Below are 17,517 nucleotides of genomic sequence, written 5' to 3'. Positions count from 1 at the left end.
ATTCTTTTACGTTTGACATTTCGCTCACAAGACTTTTGTTTTGAGTTGACAATTTGTCAACTTCACCCTGTAGTTCACGACACTTTAAACAAACAGAAGTAGCAGAGTTACTTACCTCTCCTGTCGCTTTGTCTAAGTTGGCCATGAGAGCAGCAAGTTGAGCTCCCATCCTTTTGATAATTTCATCTTTCTCATCAACTTCCATTTCATGCTCAGACTCTGGCTTTTCCTCTTCAGCTTCAGTTGTCTGATCAACCTTCTTTACCTCAGCATCACTTTCTTTCTCAGCATCTGCTTTAGTTTCACCTTCTTCAACTGGCACGATCTCTGCCATAAATGCTTGTGTAACATTCTCATCTTTTTCCAAGTGAATGCTCCAGTCATACGAACCCTCTCTTGCAGTAGAGATCAACGCCCTTGAGTTAGAGTTGTTTGATGAATTTCTATTGTTTGAACTCTGGCTCGAAGTCTCATGCTTTTGTTTCTGACATTCCCTTGCGAAGTGACCATAACTCTGACAGTTAAAGCACCTGACTTTTGCCTTGTCAAAACCAACAGTCTTCCCCACAAACTTCCTTCCAGTTCTATTCATGAACCTCTTCACACGCCTCGAAATCATGGCCATCTGCCATTGTAAATCCATCTCTTCTAGATCATCAGGGTCAATCTGATCATAGTCTTCATCTAAGGTAGCAGGATCAGATATCTTCCCCTGAATGTAGTTCTCATAAGAGGCAACAAAGGAAGCAAGTAGTGCAAGATGTTCTTCAGCAGACTTAACACTCATAGGCATTGACTTTACACTGCTTGTTTGCTTAGAAACTGATTGTCTCTTAACTCCTGTTGATCCTCCTGCAGCTGCAACAAAGCAAACATCACCATCCTCATTCACTGTAACCTGCTCATTATCACACGAAAGGAAAGCAGTGGCAGAGTCGCTAGAAGCATCATGAGATGAAGAAGATGTAAGTCCATTGTAGATCCCTGGATCTTGAACCTGATCATATCCAGTGTCCTTCTTCTTCATGCTGAGCTCATAAGCTCTTAGCTTTCCAACAACTTCTTCCAGCTCCTTTGTTTCATAGTCAGCTTCTCCCTTTATCATGAGAGTGTAAATATCCCATTTAGCAGGCAGGGCATCTAGCAGCTTGTCATTTTTCTCTATGTCAGAATAGTAGTCTATATCATAATTATCCAGCTCTGACATCAGATGGTAGTATCGAGTGATGATGTCCTCAAGTGACTCATTCTTCATGTGTTTAAACACAGCAAACTGCTTCTTCAGAAGATCAACTTTGTTCTTCTTGACATCAGGATTTCCTTCATATCTCTTCTCTAGAGCATCCCACATTTCCTTTGAAGTAGTGTACTTCTTAAAGGTATGTTTGATACTATCAGGTAGGGACATCTTGATGGCAGCCAAGGCTCTCTTTTCAGCCTCATACATCTTTTTTTCATTCTCCTGCATGTTCACATAGGCTGTGACACGAGGTCTGCCTTCAAAATCATGTGTAGGGTTTGTGTACCCGTCAGCAATACAGATCCACATGCGAGTGTCCTGATATTCAACAAAGGATTGAAACCTATCCTTCCATGTCAAGTAGTTTTCCACCCTCATCATCTTAGGTGGTTTGTTGGTTGTGCCAACCTCATGCTCCATCCTTAATAGTTCATTCAATTTAGTCATGCTCGACATTTTAACGTAATCAGACTGGTAAAACCGTACAAATTGTGTCCGAAATCTGTTTTTACCAAATTATACCGTTAGACTCGTCTCGAAAATACGATTCCAATGATATATAATGTCGAAGGCCTTTTTCCGGATTTTCCAGAGTCTGTTTTTTTTTTTTGTCCTAAAAATCCAACGAACCCAACGGTGCAAACGGTTTGTCCAAATGAGTTACGGATAGTTTTCTAAACGCGAAACAGTGCAATTTTTCTTACGCAAGCCAAGAAAAAATTCCACCCCTTCCGAAATGATCAGAAAAGGTCCGAAATGGTCCGAAATGAGTATGGTTATCCGAAATGGACAAGTGTGATCCGGAATGATGCTAACTGATCCGAAATCAGCCCTTCTGATTCGTAATGGAACAGTCTGATCCGAAATGCTAGACTGTGGATCCGAAATGCAGTTCAATCTGGTCCGAAATGCAAGTATATGATCCGAAATGCAAGCCTTCAAGTCCGAAATTCAAGTCTGGAAATCCGAAAAGCAATCAAAGGATCCGTAATGGTCCGTAATAGCTTGTTTTCTGTCCGAAATGGAAGCAATCTGGTCCGAAATTAATCAAAAATGCAATATTTCTATCAGTAATGGTCCGGAATTCAAGTATTTTGATCAGTAATGATCCGAAATGCTTGAATTCTATCCGAAATCAGCAGCAAAACACGAACACAGCTTCTGAAAACGTCCAAAAACACTGATTTTCTGCAGAAAACGATTCTGAACCAAGCCAATCAAGAGCCGAACGCTCTGATACCAATTGTAAGTCCCGTAACACGTGCGGATCGTAACAGAATCGTCGATCCAACCTAGAGTGCGGAATCCCCTAGATTAGATTTCACAGAAAACTAGTAGAACACGAATCACTTCAAACCCGATCTTTATTGATTATCTTCGTAACGATTACAATCAATCAAGATCCTAATTCGTCCAAGCCGTTGTCTTTCACGAATTCTCTCCAAGTGATTAAGGTGATTAGTTGATTAACCTAAACCCTAATGCTAAGCTTTGTTTATATAGGACAAAGCTTTGCATATGGGCTAGGACATGGGCAAGGCCCATTTCGCAAACCCTCCCACATATGTGGGTTTGGTTTGGCCCAATCACTCTTACTTCACTATTACAAACTATTACAAAGCTAAACCCGCTAACTGTTTATTGTTTTACTAATTACAAGATATCCAAAGACCAAATTTAAGCTGTTGTCACAAATATGCACCAACAAACTCCCCCTTGACAATAGCTTCATAAAAACTTTGTCTTGAGTCAAAACTTTGTCTTTAGTCTTCTTGCAATCTTCAGGTAGTCTTGCACTGTCTTTGGTCTTTGGATAGCTTCAGCTTCAATAGCTTCTGTCAGCAACAGACTCCCCCTAAGCTGATGCATCCAATCACCAAATCTTTAACACGTTAGCGTTTGAGTAAACTCCAGTTCAGCATTTGCAAAGCAATCTTCAACTCTTCAACATTGTCTGCAATATAGAAAGGAGGTTCTACCATGCATCCAATCAAACTCTCATCTTCACACTTCATAGCAACTTCTCAGCAACAACCCGCTTCAATCTGTATACTATTAAACAAACATCTCGAGAAACCATAAGAATTTTTCAACAAAGGTTAAATAAATTATTATTTTTCAAGAGACAGTTAAACTGTATCACGGATTAAGCATTTTTCTACTTCATCACCGACACGCAAAACTTTTTGTTCAACACACAAGAACCTGCAGAAGTTAAAATTTGAACTCACTTACTAACACCGTCTCCCCCTATCAATAACAATTCCTCCAAGAATAACAGTTTTCCGTACGTTAAGAATTTTAAACAGAAAATGACACTATTTTTGTATTTTTGCATTTTCCTGAAAGCAAATAAATAACAAAAACAATAAACACTCTATTTTTGTGAGAATCACCGGTAAGAAGATCATATCAGCAAAATCGAACTGTTTCACACAATTAGTTAATTCTTTATGTAATGTTTTAGTGAAAAGCAGTTCAAGACAATTACCAGTATGTTTGTCCATCTAAACAAAATGCATGAACATTTCAAGTACCATTACCGTATGATACGTTAAGGTAATTTTATTATACCGAAATACAAGCGTGTCCCACTTCAGGATGTACCCCCGCGATCAAGGTATGCACAAAGATTCATCGTAGTAGGTGAGTATACTGAATTCATCCGTTTTGTTTTTCAACGATAGATAATTGGTGAACAGGTCAGTACTTCCGTACAGCAGAGAGACCAAAATATCTTATCGAGGGCTAAGACAGATACCATTTTTGGTACGAATTGTGCATTTTTCACTTATTGAATGACTCTCTTTGAGAGCTTTTTCATTTTCAGGGTTTTGGCATATTTAGCTCTTTTAAGATATCTTGGGTGTGTTTAGGTCAGCATGTATCTGGATGCAGCAGAAGGACACCCATGATATCCCCGGATGAAATAACAGTATAAAGACCCAAAACTTCAGATTTTGGCAATCTATCAACACAAGAATTAAGGTCATTAAACCATACACCACTGATGTGTTCCCCACTCATACTCAGTGCATTTAGGTTTATATCACATTGGTAAGTTGATTATTTCATGCTTTTGCCTACTGGTACATCATATGATGAAGCTGCTATCACACTTAAGCAATGTTAGGTTCAATTTCAGTGTGACAGTCTAACTTGCTGATGTACCATCATTTCTCCTTTTTCACACAGTGACAACTCATTTTTGGTTTTCTATTTTTTTTATGTTTTTGATTTTTCAATGTTTTTGTATTTTTGAGTTTTGAAAAAGCAGTAAACTATTTACAAAATTCTTATGAAAAACCAGTTATTCAGGATTCCTCATCCCGTTGAGTTCGACTAAGTGTTCAAAGCGAGCTCGATCAAAAGCTTTTGTGTAAAGATCAGCAAGGTTATCTTCTGTGTCGACTCGATGTAATTCAATTAGTCGTTTTTCAGCACAATCCCGTATAAAGTGATGACGTATGTCAATATGTTTAGTTCGACTGTGCTTTACGGGATTGTTTGTGATTGATATAGTGGCATTATTATCTATCATAATAGGAGTACGAGTGAAATCCAAACCGTAATCGCGCATCTGCTGTTGAATCCAGAGAACCTGAGAGCAACAGCTACCCGCAGCAATATATTCAGCTTCACACGTAGAGGTAGACACACAGGATTGCTTCTTGCATTGCCAAGACACGATCCTGCCTCCTAAGAACTGACAACCACCTGTTGTAGACTTTCTGTTCGATTTGCATCCTCCAAAGTCTGAATCAGTGTAAGCAACGAACCTCAGATCACTATCAGTTGGATACCACAACCCTAGTTTAGGTTTCCCCTTCAAGTAACGAAGAATACGCTTCACTGCTTTCATATGTGACTCTTTCGGATTTGCTTGATATCTGGCACACAGACATACGGCAAACATGATGTCAGGTCTTGAAGCAGTCAAGTACATTAGAGAACCAATCATCGCCCTGTAATGAGTAGGATCAACATCTTCAGTGCTTTCATGATCTGGGCCGAGATTGTGGTTTTCATAAATGGGTGTGTTGCAAGTAGTGCAATCATTCATTTTGAACCGATCCAAAATGTCATACACATACTTCGTTTGATGAATAAACATCCCATCCTCCTTCTGTTCAACTTGTAATCCCAGAAAGTAAGACAGCTCACCCATAGCACTCATTTCAAACTTGCTCTTCATCACGTGTTCAAATTCCTTACACATGTTTTCATCAGATGACCCAAAGATGATGTCATCTACGTATACCTGTACCAGCAGAAAATCTTCCTTCTTTCGCTTAATGAACAGTGTACTGTCAATCTGACCTCTTTCAAAACCATTCTTGAGCAGATGTGTAGACAGTGTCTCGTACCATGCCCTGGGAGCTTGATGTAACCCATACAAAGCCTTATCAAGTTTGTACACTCGATCTGGAGAGTCTGGATCAACGAACCCTTCTGGTTGTGAGACATACACCAGTTCTTGGACTTTCCCGTAAAGAAATGCACTCTTTACGTCAAGTTGGTAAACTTTGAAGCCCTTGAATGAAGCGAAAGCCAGAAACAAACGAATTGCCTCCAACCTTGCCACTGGTGCAAACACTTCATTGTAATCAATCCCTTCTTGCTGATTGAACCCTTTCACAACTAACCGAGCCTTGTTGCGCGTGACAATACCTCTTTCATCTTTCTTGCACCTAAATACCCATTTAGTGCCAATCTCTCTTTCACCTTTAGGAAGGTCCACTAACTCCCAAACCTATAACTTCGCAAACTGGGCCAATTCCTCTTGCATAGCTTCAACCCATGAATTGTCTTTAAGAGCCATATGAATGTTCTTCAGCTCCTCTTGGGAAATAAAGCAACTATACAAGCATTCATTCACTATCCCAGTCTTCTCAATCGAAACAAATAACCCAGAATTCGCTGCAATGCTTCTTCTTGTCTGAACACCTGCAGTAGGATCTCCAAGAATCATGTCAACTGGATGATCTCTATTTGCTCGTGTAGTAGCAACAGCATCGACTTCCAGATTGTCACCCAGGTTTGATCCAACCTCCCCCTGAATATTCTGATTTGCAAATGGATTAATGAAATCCTCCCCCTGATTGGGTTCAGGTTCACTATCACTTGAATCAGGATCAGTAGCACCATGGGAAGTTTCCGGAGCATCTGACATATCAACATTCGATCTAGGCATGAACTCGCCTTCATCGTCTTCACCAATCACTGTTTGAATCAGCTGAGAATCATCTGCATCAGAAACGTCAGGAATATTAAATGACTTAAAAACACTTTCATAATCATATAATATAGCAGGACCACTCGTTGATTGTTGAGGCTTGTAGGAAGTAATTTCCACATTAAAAACAACCTCAATTTTACCAGTTTTTAAATTGAAAACCCTTTTATTCGGTGTGCCAGGCACGTAGCCTAGAAAGTAGCCTTCGTCTGCCACCTCACCGAATTTTTGTTTATCTTTGTTTCGCACAATGGTGCAGGGTAATCCAAATGGTTCAAAGCCAGTTAAGTTTGGTTTTTCGTTAAACATCAACTCATGACAAGTTTTGTTAAAACGTTTAACGGTCAAAACTTTGTTTAGGACATAGCAAGCTGTATTCACAGCTTCTCCCCAGAAAAGAACTGGTAGCTTTGAATCTGAAAGCATCGTCCTAGCGGCTTCAATCAACGTCCTGTTTTTCCTCTCAGCGACTCCATTTTGTTGAGGAGTGTAAGGAGCAGAGTATTGATGTTCTATTCCCTTCCGAAGACAGTAGAGATCCAGAATACGATTCTTGAACTCCGTGCCATTATCACTCCTTATCCTCTTGATCCTTGCATCATGGACGTTTTCCAATTTTGTAAAAAGATCTATCAGCATCTCTGCTGTTTCATCCTTTGTACCTAAAAAGAAAACCCATGAATATCGTGAGTAATCATCAGTGACAACAAGACAGTAGTACTTTCCACCTATGCTCCTTACGTTCACTGGACCGAATAAATCCATGTGAAGTAATTCATAAGGGGCATTAATGGAATTTACTGTTTTAGACTTATGAGGTTTCTTGTGTTGTTTTCCCTTTTGACATGGAAGACATTTATCTTCCACTTGAAACCTCAGCAATGGAACTCCTTTCACTAGCTCATTTTTGATAATGTAATTCATTTTGCGGTAGTGAATATGAGCCATGCGTCTGTGCCACAGCATAGATTCAGCTTCAGATGCTTTTGACAGTAAACACACCACCACAGCAGTTGGATCTTTGGCACCCATGTCCATGACATAAGTATCATTTTTCCTTGGTGCACGCATCACTATCCAATCGTCCGGAATGACCAAACCCGGTTTCAACACCAACGCCTCAGTATTTGTAAAATGGACCGAGTGACCCTTGTCGCAGACTTGTGACACACTCATCAGATTGTGTTTCAGCTGCTCAACATAGTTCACTTTGTCCAATGTGATCTTCCCATTCGTCACTTTTCCTCTTCCAGTAATCCTACCACCTTTAGCACCAGCAAAATTAACATGTCCACCATCATATTCTTCAAACTCAGAAAACAACCTCGCATCCCCCGTCATGTGCCTGGAGCAGCCACTATCAACATACCATAAGTTGATAATCCTCCTTAGCAGCTCCTGCACACACCAACCAAAAGATTAGTTAGAGTGGGGGACCCAAGCCTTGATGGTCTTGGGTCGTCCAGATTCATCAACTACAGGAACATCCATCCAATGTCCATCACTCCTGACTGGAGTCTTGGATCTTGGACCTGTTGATGGAAATGGGGTCTGATTTCCATAAGGTCTCTGGTCCTGTGGGTTCCTATATGTGTTTGAACTATGTGACCTTTGAAATCTTGAGTTTTGATTCCAAGAAGCTTGATTGTTGTAATTTCTAAAGCCATTGTTGTAAAAAGTTCGACCACCATTATGTTGGTATCGATTTTGATATTGACCTTGACTTCTGAAATTATTTGAATTTTGGTTGTTCATTCTTGGTGAACTGCTTCTAGGTCTCTCATATCTGCCTGATGTAGATTCAGGCTGAAATCTTGGTTGATTTCTTTGAAAACGAGGAACTTGAGGAGTTCCTTTTTCAGCCTTATCTACACCACTAGCAACACCCTGTTGTTGCTTTGGAGCAGATTTCTTTAGAGAGTTAGACTCTCTTTCCTTTTTATCACCGTTCTTTTCTGGTGACTTTCCTCTCTGTTTCTCACTAACTTGTGCTTCAACCCTTTTATTAGGACAGCAGCTAGCTACATGTCCCTTTGTGTGACATTTGAAGCACGATTTCCTTTTCGAAGACTTTTCACCTGAAGCCTTTGAACTGGTTTCTGGTTTTGACGATGATGCTTTAGAAGGATCTTGTTCAGTTTGCTTAATTTCAGATTTTTCTATGTTTTTGTTTTTAGCAAACTCTACATTTGATTCCTTTTCAATAACAGCTGTTTCGGTTTTCATATCACTTCCTTGAACAAAATTAACCTTTTTAACAAGAGTTTGATTATTGTTCTTAGAAGTTGTATTTTTATTTTTCAAAACAGGTTTGCTGTTATTTTCCTTCTTAGCATCATTATCCACAAACACATCACCTTGACTGGAAGTGAAACTACTTGGTGATGTTGACAAAAAGTCTGTGAACTCATCTTCATCAGGTAAGAAAGAATAGTCATGACTAAGAGGAGGTGGGACTTCATTAAAGCCCTGGAATCCCACACTTGTCTTGTCATTACTTTTCTTTAACCCACCCATCATATGTTTCATAACAAAAGTAGAATCTCTGAATTGACCTAACTTCTTTTCAAGTTCAACAATTTTAAGTTGTGCATCTGACAACTCTTTGTTTTTATCAGAAATCTCTTTTGTTTTCTCAGCCATCATGTCATGAGCTAAGTCAATGACTTGAAGTTTTTCATTCAATTTGCAGGTTAAAGCTTCAATTTCAGCTTCATAGCCTTTTATCTTTTTCAAATATGATGACTCATTTCTTTTAGCAAAGAATTTTGATTCTTTTACGTTTGACATTTCGCTCACAAGACTTTTGTTTTGAGTTGACAATTTGTCAACTTCACCCTGTAGTTCACGACACTTTAAACAAACAGAAGTAGCAGAGTTACTTACCTCTCTTGTCGCTTTGTCTAAGTTGGCCATGAGAGCAGCAAGTTGAGCTCCCATCCTTTTGATAATTTCATCTTTCTCATCAACTTCCATTTCATGCTCAGACTCTGGCTTTTCCTCTTCAGCTTCAGTTGTCTGATCAACCTTCTTTACCTCAGCATCACTTTCTTTCTCAGCATCTGCTTTAGTTTCACCTTCTTCAACTGGCACGATCTCTGCCATAAATGCTTGTGTAACATTCTCATCTTTTTCCAAGTGAATGCTCCAGTCATACGAACCCTCTCTTGCAGTAGAGATCAACGCCCTTGAGTTAGAGTTGTTTGATGAATTTCTATTGTTTGAACTCTGGCTCGAAGTCTCATGCTTTTGTTTCTGACATTCCCTTGCGAAGTGACCATAACTCTGACAGTTAAAGCACCTGACTTTTGCCTTGTCAAAACCAACAGTCTTCCCCACAAACTTCCTTCCAGTTCTATTCATGAACCTCTTCACACGCCTCGAAATCATGGCCATCTGCCATTGTAAATCCATCTCTTCTAGATCATCAGGGTCAATCTGATCATAGTCTTCATCTAAGGTAGCAGGATCAGATATCTTCCCCTGAATGTAGTTCTCATAAGAGGCAACAAAGGAAGCAAGTAGTGCAAGATGTTCTTCAGCAGACTTAACACTCATAGGCATTGACTTTACACTGCTTGTTTGCTTAGAAACTGATTGTCTCTTAACTCCTGTTGATCCTCCTGCAGCTGCAACAAAGCAAACATCACCATCCTTATTCACTGTAACCTGCTCATTATCACACGAAAGGAAAGCAGTGGCAGAGTCGCTAGAAGCATCATGAGATGAAGAAGATGTAAGTCCATTGTAGATCCCTGGATCTTGAACCTGATCATATCCAGTGTCCTTCTTCTTCATGCTGAGCTCATAAGCTCTTAGCTTTCCAACAACTTCTTCTAGCTCCTTTGTTTCATAGTCAGCTTCTCCCTTTATCATGAGAGTGTAAATATCCCATTTAGCAGGCAGGGCATCTAGCAGCTTGTCATTTTTCTCTATGTCAGAATAGTAGTCTATATCATAATTATCCAGCTCTGACATCAGATGGTAGTATCGAGTGATGATATCCTCAAGTGACTCATTCTTCATGTGTTTAAACACAGCAAACTGCTTCTTCAGAAGATCAACTTTGTTCTTCTTGACATCAGGATTTCCTTCATATCTCTTCTCTAGAGCATCCCACATTTCCTTTGAAGTAGTGTACTTCTTAAAGGTATGTTTGATACTATCAGGTAGGGACATCTTGATGGCAGCCAAGGCTCTCTTTTCAGCCTCATACATCTTTTTTTCATTCTCCTGCATGTTCACATACGCTGTGACACGAGGTCGGCCTTCAAAATCATGTGTAGGGTTTGTGTACCCGTCAGCAATACAGATCCACATGCGAGTGTCCTGATATTCAACAAAGGATTGAAACCTATCCTTCCATGTCAAGTAGTTTTCCACCCTCATCATCTTAGGTGGTTTGTTGGTTGTGCCAACCTCATGCTCCATCCTTAATAGTTCATTCAATTTAGTCATGCTCGACATTTTAACGTAATCAGACTGGTAAAACCGTACAAATTGTGTCCGAAATCTGTTTTTACCAAATTATACCGTTAGACTCGTCTCGAAAATACGATTCCAATGATATATAATGTCGAAGGCCTTTTTCCGGATTTTCCAGAGTGTTTTTTTTTTTTTTTTTGTCCTAAAAATCCAACGAACCCAACGGTGCAAACGGTTTGTCCAAATGAGTTACGGATAGTTTTCTAAACGCGAAACAGTGCAATTTTTGTTACGCAAGCCAAGAAAAAATTCCACCCCTTCCGAAATGATCAGAAAAGGTCCGAAATGGTCCGAAATGAGTATGGTTATCCGAAATGGACAAGTGTGATCCGGAATGATGCTAACTGATCCGAAATCAGCCGTTCTGATTCGTAATGGAACAGTCTGATCCTAAATGCTAGACTGTGGATCCGAAATGCAGTTCAATCTGGTCCGAAATGCAAGTATATGATCCGAAATGCAAGCCTTCAAGTCCGAAATTCAAGTCTGGAAATCCGAAAAGCAATCAAAAGATCCGTAATGGTCCGTAATAGCTTGTTTTCTGTCCGAAATGGAAGCAATCTGGTCCAAAATTGATCAGAAATGCAATATTTCTATCAGTAATGGTCCGGAATTCAAGTATTTTGATCAGTAATGATCCGAAATGCTTGAATTCTATCCGAAATCAGCAGCAAAACACGAACACAGCTTCTGAAAACGTCCAAAAACACTGATTTTCTGCAGAAAACGATTCTGAACCAAGCCAATCAAGAGCCGAACGCTCTGATACCAATTGTAAGTCCCGTAACACGTGCGGATCGTAACAGAATCGTCGATCCAACCTAGAGTGCGGAATCCCCTAGATTAGATTTCACAGAAAACTAGTAGAACACGAATCACTTCAAACCCGATCTTTATTGATTATCTTCGTAACGATTACAATCAATCAAGATCCTAATTCGTCCAAGCCGTTGTCTTTCACGAATTCTCTCCAAGTGATTAAGGTGATTAGTTGATTAACCTAAACCCTAATGCTAAGCTTTGTTTATATAGGACAAAGCTTTGCATATGGGCTAGGACATGGGCAAGGCCCATTTCGCAAACCCTCCCCCATATGTGGGTTTGGTTTGGCCCAATCACTCTTACTTCACTATTACAAACTATTACAAAGCTAAACCCGCTAACTGTTTATTGTTTTACTAATTACAAGATATCCAAAGACCAAATCTAAGTTGTTGTCACAAATATGCACCAACATGCTACGTGTCGATAACCCTTTTACCCTTTCTTGGTGAGATCTTGAGCCTGTAGAATTGATAGAATGATTTATATTATGACTTCATTTGTTGAGGGCAGGCCACGTGTTATTCTGTGTTAGAACTTGTATGATTGGATACATGCTGAGACTGTGGTTTAATATGTGCACGTAAATGATAAAGGCATTAGGATATCCCATACACCTGTTTATTTGTTTTGTGTTTACCTAGTTATCACCCTTAGTAGCCCTGTTGAGCCTATTTGCTATTCGTTTGTCCCCCTAAGGTGAATTGTTTGATACCGACCGTGAACGACAAATTATGAATAAGTGAAAAAAAAAGAGAAAACAAAGAAAAGAAGAAAAAAATAGAAAAGAAAAAGAGCAAAAATAGCGTTATATTGTTTTGGGTAGAAACCAACCCAACAGTTTGTTATGTTTGCAAATAAAGTTGTCACGGTTTGGTCATTTGTTAATTCGCCACACAAAAATATAAATATAAGCCAAAAATCTTCCTACCCTTAGCCTAAGCCCAAAACCGAAAGTCCTTTTGATGCGTGCCATGTTATATGATACAGTGGAGGTATGATTGTTATACAAGCCTATGATTACAGGATTTCATGTTTGGTTTCGAGTGTTACACATACTAGCACATTACACGCTAGTTCATATTTCCAAACCGAGAAGAGAGTTTGTTGTGAGGGGTGTGTAGCATGTGTATAATCCTAAGCATGTTAGTTGTGAATAGACAAGTCTTAGGTTTTATAAATTGCACCAATTGCTTGTCGGACTGTCATTCTTGATTGTGTCAGTCTATGGAACGGGTATGACTTGGGACTTAATCTGTTGCATTGGTTTAGGGGTTTAGAAGTGTTGTTACTATGGTGAGTAGTTCCGTATCGGTTTGCTTGAGGACAATCAAATGTAAGTGTGGGGATGTGATGGAGAGTGTGAGACATGGATGTTTAAGTGCGTATCTTACATGTTTTGTGTGGTTTTATGTGATTATATGCTTTGAATAGGTTTATTGCGAGTGTTTATATGTTTGCAGGTAAAACACGTGAATTTGGTGAAGTTACAGTGTTTAAAGAGAAAGTGGAGCATGTGAGATTGGTAAAGGCAGTCAACAGAAGCATTTAGGAATGTTACGGGTCGAATTAATAGCTCAAATACGAGGAATGGAAGTTGAGGGGCCATTATTGTCTTTATGGAAAATATATAAATGAAGGATTGAGAAGATGCACGAATACACCTGGGGTTACGGTTTAGGAACCATGACTTACGGTTCCGGTAGGGATGTCACAAAATGAACAATAACTTGGGGATGAGGTTTACGTGTGATTGATGGAAGTTGCGGTCTCGAGAAAGCAAAACACAAAAAGGAAACAGTGATATGTACTTGAGGCTTACGAAACACAATTGAAGCTTACAGTTTGGAAAGTACAAAGGCATGCACGTGATGTTTTTCTTGTGTGGATTTAAAGGATTAAGTGGAGTACAGATCATGACCATCGAATTAATTGGAGACATTACAACTTGGAGACCCCTTCACGAACAACTAGGAGCAGCCAACATTAATTGGGGTGGGCTCTAAAAATCACACTAACATATCTCGAAAATTGGCAGCCACAAGAGACAATTTTTGGGAATCTCAATTCATGCTAACATCCTCATTCACTATTTGGCATACATTAATGTAAAAAAAAAAAAATAAATAAAAGAGGATGCACAATTGGCCGATATATGGGAATTTGTTTTTTGGGCAGCCAATAACAGAATTTTGGGCCTAGCTGAGGATCGACTTTGGCAGCAAGCACGTAGACCTTTGGCTCTCGAATATCAACACCACTCATCACCATTAAATCATCCACAAATCACTAAGTCATCATGTCTTCATCACTCTTTCAAGCTATTTCGAAAGATTGTACGAGTGCCATGAGCGGCTAGTCATCCCGTGACCGTCTCCGCGGTTAGGGTTTATGTGTGAAACATTGGGTTTACATATGTTTACAACTTTTTGGATTGAGAATTGATTAATCTTTCGGTTAGTTATTCTTATTGTTTTTGTTTTGATTAAACAATTATTTGGTTATCATTATCATTTGAGTTCATCAATTATTTGGTTTGTTCATCAACAACCGGGATTAAATTCTAGGATGTCATTGTTTTAAACCTTTAATCATTGAATTTGACTATGTGTATGAAATCTGAAATTGGTAATTAATTGGACTACTATTCATTTGCATCAATCTTTCGGTTTCGATCGTGGATCGTTGCAATCAAATATATTTTCCGTTAATTATTTATCAAAACAAGTTTATCAAATCATGTCTATGTGATTTCCAAATAGTGGTAACTAAGTAACCTGATTTTCTGCATAACCTGAAAACCCGGAGATTGGTCATTTCTCTCACTATTGTTTACAAACACAATTTTACATTTGTTTTCATAATTACTCTCAAACTGCAAAAAGCAATTAGGTTATAATTTAGATATTAGTTATAAACAACGAGCTTTGTACTTTCCACTGATTCCCCGTGGATTTGACACCCTACTTGCCCTTTACTAGTAAAAGGTGAATAGGACACTTTACTTTATTTTTTGACCGACCTTACGACATCGATCACCATACACACCTAGAGACATCCTAGACCACCTCTAACACCTATCATGATCTCCTTTCAACCTCCTCAACTATAAATTGGACCTTTGAGTCTTTGAACAACTTGCACCATTTCTTCATTTCTCTTGTCTCTACTCTATCTGGAAGTTTCTAATCTTAAAGGAGTATACCCTGAGTTCTAAATATTCTAAGGATCACAACTAAGTGTTCCTTTCCAACTCTTTTCATTTTTACAGGCTTTTATTAGCTTAAAGTGAAGCAAACTGACTTTTGCTTTGACTTTCGGTTTAGACCAATATGGTTTAGCCATTGTTCGAATCGAACATGGCTATGTGATCGTAATAAGGTATGTGTTAATCCCTCAAAAGGGCACCTCCTGGAAATCACGTTAAGTTGGTGAAATTACGGGTCAAAGTTATGTTTAATAAAAAGTCAAACGGCAGATTTTTGGAAAACTTATAAAATGAAGGTGTAGACATTTTAACTCATGTTTTTAAACATCATATTAGTTGGTAATTAATATTAAAACATGTATAAACATGTTCAGCCCCTCAGTTCCAGTTTATGTGTCGGTTCGCAACTGAAAGTCAAGCAGTTTGACTTATGCTTTGACTTTCGATTCTGGCCCGATTTAGCAATTTTAGCTACTGATTCTAAGTTTCATTATGATCATATTATTGTGTAGAATAACCCTCTGTGGTTATACTATCTGATCATAATCTGTTCTTGAGTTTTATTGCAAGTTCTTATAAAATGCCTAATATTGACCAAAATGCCCTTTTTGTGCATAACTTGGTTTTAATCAATGATAAACTTATGAAATGGATAACCTACTGATATGATAATATAATTAACATGTTTTGGAATAATGAACTTGTTCATAACATCAGTTTTTATACAAGTTCATGAATTATGCCATATAACGACTAAAATACCCTTATGGTGCATAGTTTGGTTTTAAACCATAATGATCATTCAAAGTTGATAACCTACTGATGTTACAAAATAATTAAATTTTTTTGGCATATTGAACTTGTTTATAGCTCATTCGATTACCCGATACCGCTTATGCGCGTACGGTTAGCTTATGTAACTAGTTTACGTAAGTTCACCAAAATGGGTCATTCTTTCAAATTTATTTCAAATTCCAGAATGTAAACATGTTTACCCATATTATACAACTCTTAGTACTTGTGAGGGATTAAACTACATTCTATCCGGCCATCGCTTAATCTAGCGTGTAGTACCGTTTTCATTAATTTAAGTTAACCGGTCCAAGTCTATGACTTGAATAAGACCCGTTAACATTCTAATTAGTATTTTATACCACTCATTCCAGACTAAGGCATTCCAGTAGATTGCAACCAAGCTTAGCTAATTGATAACGGTTGTGCTTATATTATATCTTGCATTGTAAGACTGACTAAGCCAGGTAAATACTCTTAACCTATTTTCCCTATACGGGCTTGGGATACGGTAAACTATTACCGCTTGGTCGGGTATGGTATCATATGTCGGATTGCGACTAGAAAATCCGCATAACCCGTTTTAATCTATTTTGCTTGAGAGCTTAAACATTGGGGGTTAATGCGACCGTGTCCTGGATATACTCGGCTCATTTAATTGCAAATGACCACAACTTAAGCACGGGGTGTAGGCATACACCCGACAGATGCTAATGTTATCATAAAATATTTTCTACCCATATTGGGGATACCCTTTATGAGTTAAAGTGGCGTGTCGGTTAATCATGTTATCGGTTTCTGTATCGGGCCCCATATTTATTGACAAGCATGTAAAACTATATATGGGATAATTATTATTGTCCCAAGTTATTTATAAAATATATGTGCCTTTGTGCACTTAAAACAATTTTGAAATATTTTCAAAATATGTCGGTTATTTATATTTACCAGTGTAAACTGACGTATCTTCAAAAGACTAAGTGATAGGTTGCAAGGTTACGAAATAGGCTGGAAGTGCCCAGTAATGCTTAAGAGGAATTTACAACTCCTTGCATAAGAAGCCTATTAGTCTGTTATTTCATTTTGTAAATTTACGATCCGCCTGAGGATCTTTTGATACAATATATGTCTGTATTATATTTTGAACATTCGTACATTATTATTTGTAATAGTATTTTAAATCCAAGACTTTCGCTGTGCTACTTGTGTATTTGATATCAATCTCGTCACGTATGCCCCATCCGGGCCCACCGGGTGTAATAAATATCGGGGTGTGACAGGTTGGTATCAGAGCACACGTTTGAGAGAATTTTACACTAGCCTTTTGTGTTTAATCTCAAACATCGCAATAGCATAATCGTTAGACTTTCTCATCCAACCATAAAACTCTTTAGTTCTACTCTTTATGAAAAATGTCATACACTGAAAACTCTAGAGTTCCGATTCATCAGATGAGAGCAATGAATGGGAAGAAAGAGTGTTTCAATCAAATCGAGCATTTTATAACATGTTGGTTGAATTACTCATAAACATGCCGAATATGATCATTAGATATCATGCTCCTACAGTAAGAAGAAGGTATTGTGATCGTGAACGTGAACGAGTGAGGCGCGCTTGATGAAAGACTACTTTGTTGAGAACCCAACATATGATGAAGTAACATTTTGACGTAGATTCCGAATGCGGAAACCACTATTCCTACATATAGTGGATGCTGTTACAGCTTGTTGGTGC

This window comes from Helianthus annuus, chromosome 11 (assembly GCF_002127325.2).
Source record: "Helianthus annuus cultivar XRQ/B chromosome 11, HanXRQr2.0-SUNRISE, whole genome shotgun sequence".
Classification (NCBI taxonomy): Eukaryota; Viridiplantae; Streptophyta; class Magnoliopsida; order Asterales; family Asteraceae; genus Helianthus; species Helianthus annuus.
The sequence above is the reverse complement of the archived record's forward strand: the minus strand, read 5'-3'. Positions refer to the sequence as shown.